Genomic DNA, 3,623 nt, shown 5'->3' with positions numbered 1-3,623 from the left:
GTGTTTGCTATGACCAGTGCATGCTCTTGGCAAAACTTGACATGGAACCACCAACATAATCAAGTAAGGAAGGCACTCCATCGGCCCCTTCTCAGAGGATTTCCCCACATCTGATCTCAGACATTAATTAAGTCTGTCTTCCTCCATTCAGTGTAAAGATTTTGAGATTCGGCCAGGTTTGTGCATGTTATTTTAGCAGTCTGTTCCTCTCCTTGCACTGTATGGTGACACCACAATATGTTTGTTATCTATTAATGAATATCTCTGTTTTGTGTTGATGGACGATCTTCTACTTTGGAAATCACTGACATGGATCTTAGCTAATGATGGATTCTTAAGAACACTTTTGGAGAAGTAGAAACCAGAGAAGTCACATATGCAAAAATTTTCTCTGTCATGTGGTAGCTGAGATATGGAAGGAAAAAAAAAAAGAGCTGGGAGCCCCTTCATATTGACATTTTGTAGAGAATTTAATGAAACTTACTTCATTAAATTCTTGAATGTTAGGAAGTCATTCTGAGGACCAAAGTCAGAAAGTATTTTGTGGCAAAGAGTGTGTGTGTGTGTGTGTGCATACATGTGTGTGTGTGTATGCATGTGCTGTATTAAATACAACAGAGAAGTAAAAGAAATCTTCACCTCTCTCAGGATTAACGGAGCAGGTTTTTGTGACAGAATGTTAATCTAGCTTCAGTCTGTAGAATGATGGCAAGTGCTTTGTTGAATGTAATTAATAAATATGAAGGATTAGATGTTGAGTCTGATATCTATTGACCTTGTAATTCTACAGACCTTACAGGCAATAAAATGTCCCTGTCTGTTGTACTGAATCTGTGTCTTGTTTTTACAATTATCTTTGTAACTGGTCTTACTCAGTTATCATTCCAGAGAGTTCCTATTCCCTATTACAGCACTAATAAATTAGGGGTTCCATAAGTGTCTTTGTTCAGATTCATTTTCTTCTTTCCATTAATGAACAGCCATCTGCAGCTGCTCCTCGGTCTTAATCCATCTGCATGGAGATGCCATTGTTACATACAGCATTCTATAAATATTGTTATGCTGACAAGCTGACTGCAGATGGGGGGGGCGATATTTTTATTATTATTATCCCTGATTAAGAGACAGGCCAGATTGACAACACAAGGGCTCTGAGGTCCCTTCTCTTCTGTAAATTGTCTGTTCACATAATTATATTTCTAGTAACAATATTATGGTATGCATTACAATCATCATTGTGGTTGTTATTTGTTATTCGCTGAGTACCACTTCTGCATTCTGCAGCATGCGAGGCACAGCATGTAGGAAGATAGAGTTCAGACTTGAAAGGATTAAATATTCGTATTGTAAAAAGCAATCTGATCAGCCTAAGAGAACTGAGCTGTTAAAGCATCCATGGTGTCCTGTGCCATATTTATGTGCCACGGACTATAGCAAAGGACTTGTATTGCATCCTCCATATGTCAACCCTTCTCTTACACATAGAAATCGGTCTGAAGTTCCTAAGGTAAAGCAGCATATGAGAAGAGAAAGTCTTCATTTAAATTCAGAATATGAATGCTTTTTTTAATGAGACAGCTTGAGAGATGACAAGTTCACAATTAGTGGGAAGAACTTTCATTACCAATGACTTAGGTGACTTCTCCTCAGCAAAGTGGAAGAGAAAGAAATGATTCAGCTGGTTTGGGAGAGAAAAAAAAAATCTACTTACTGTGTACCTAATATATGTTAGGTGCTGGGAACGCAGTTGTGAACAACATAACAAGTTTCCTACCTGTAGGGAGGTTGTGCTCTGGTGGGTCAAGTTAGACACTGAACAAGCGATCACAATTGTGATTATGCAAAAGTAAAGGGGGCTGATGAGTGTGTAATGGGAGGGCCCAGGAGAAGGAAGGCATTCAAGCAGTTGATCTGTAGTAGGTTGGACGGTGACCCACTATGTTCACCTCAATCCCCAGAACCTGCGAATGCTGACTTGTTCAAAAAAAAGGATTTTTTAGTGCTTGCTTTTGCAGCACTTATACTAAAGCTGGAATGATACAGAGAAGATAAGCATGGCCCCTGCACAAAGACGACACACAAATTTGTGAAGCGTTCCTTTTTTTTTTTTTTAACACAAATATACAGAATCTAGAAAATGGTACTGATTAATCCATTTGCAGGGAAAGACTATAGATCCAGGCATAGAAAATGGACTTATGGATACAGCAGGGGAAGGAGACAGAATGAACTGACAGAGTGCCATTGACATATATACATGACCATATGTGAAATAGATGGCTAGTGGGAAGCTGCTATACAGTACAAGGATCTCAGCTCTGTGCTCTGTGACAACCTAGAGGGGTGGGATGGAGGCTCAAGAGAGAGGGGAGACGTGTATATGTACACATATAGCTGGTTCACTTCACTGTGAAGCAGAAACTAATACAACATTGTAAAGCAATTATCTTCAATTTTTTTTCTTTTTTATTCTTCCTTTTTAATTTTTTAAAATTTATTTATTTTAATTAGAGGCTAATTACTTTACAGTATTGTATTGGTTTTGCCATGCATCAACATGAACCCACCACGGGTGTACAAATTTTTTAAAAAATGATAAAAAAAAAAAAAAGGAAAGCAGTAGGACCCATTTTGGACAGTAAAGAAAAAAATAGAAAAAAGACATTTTAGAATATAATAAGAAGGAGATGTGGAGATCATTCTGGATTCTTGGGTGAGCCCTAAATCCAATAACAAGAGTCTTTTTAAGAAAAAGGCATTGACTTCCCCGGCAGTCAAGTGGTTAAGTCTTCACCTTCCAATGCAGAAAGTATAGTTTTGATCCTTCATTGGGGAGCTGAAATTCCATATGCCTCATGGTCAAAAACCAAAAACATAAAATAGAAAAAAGGTAACGAATCCAATACAGACTTTTTAAAAAAATGGTCTACATTAAAAAAAAAAAAAATCTTTCAAAAAAAAGAAAAAGGCAGAGGGCAATTTAAGATGGACAAAAGAGGAGAATCACTGTGGCTATCGAGACAGAGACTGGAGTGATGTGGCCACAAGTCACGGAATGCTGACAGCCATCAGAAGCTCAAAGTGGCAGAGAACAGACTCTCTGTCAGGAATTGCACTGTGCCTCTCAGATTTGGAAGAAGATTCTTCCCTAATCCCCAAATGAAAATGGAGCTCTTCAGACACCTTGATTGCATTCTAGTGAGATCCTAAGGAAGGGATCTGGCATTCTGACCCACAGAAACTGAGATGATAAATGTGCTAGGTTTGTGGCAATTTGTTATACTGCATGGTCCAGAAACGGTGAGCCATAGCTAGAGTGTGCTGACTGAGAAATGTTTGCAATGAGGATGAAGTAGCAGATCTTAGGGGGCTCTGGAATTTAGGTGAAGGATTTTTAGACTGTCAGTACAATGACCAGCATTTGAGGGTCTTAAAGCTGTACAGTGATACATTAAACTTGAGCCTTTACAAGACCACTCTAAGAGCTGGATATAGCTACTATAACAAATTACCACAGAGAGTGGCTTCAAATAGCACAAATTTATTTTCTTATAGTTCTGTGGTTTAGAAGTCGGCCATGGTTCAAACTGTGGTGCTAGAGAAGACTCTTGAGAGTTCCCTGA

General features: G+C 38.5%; 1 non-coding gene across 1 annotated transcript; it reads left to right on the top strand.

Annotated features, from left to right (window-relative positions):
- The first annotated feature begins 1,999 nt into the window (after positions 1–1,999).
- LOC139180454 (U6 spliceosomal RNA) lies at positions 2,000–2,106 on the top strand. Its single transcript, XR_011564725.1, has one exon. It is a non-coding gene; the product is annotated as a U6 spliceosomal RNA (small nuclear RNA).
- The last annotated feature ends 1,517 nt before the right edge of the window (positions 2,107–3,623 follow it).

The sequence above is a fragment of the Bos indicus genome, chromosome 28 (genome assembly GCF_029378745.1).
Source record: "Bos indicus isolate NIAB-ARS_2022 breed Sahiwal x Tharparkar chromosome 28, NIAB-ARS_B.indTharparkar_mat_pri_1.0, whole genome shotgun sequence".
NCBI classification, from domain to species: domain Eukaryota; kingdom Metazoa; phylum Chordata; class Mammalia; order Artiodactyla; family Bovidae; genus Bos; species Bos indicus.
This window is presented reverse-complemented; position numbering and strand designations above follow the sequence as displayed.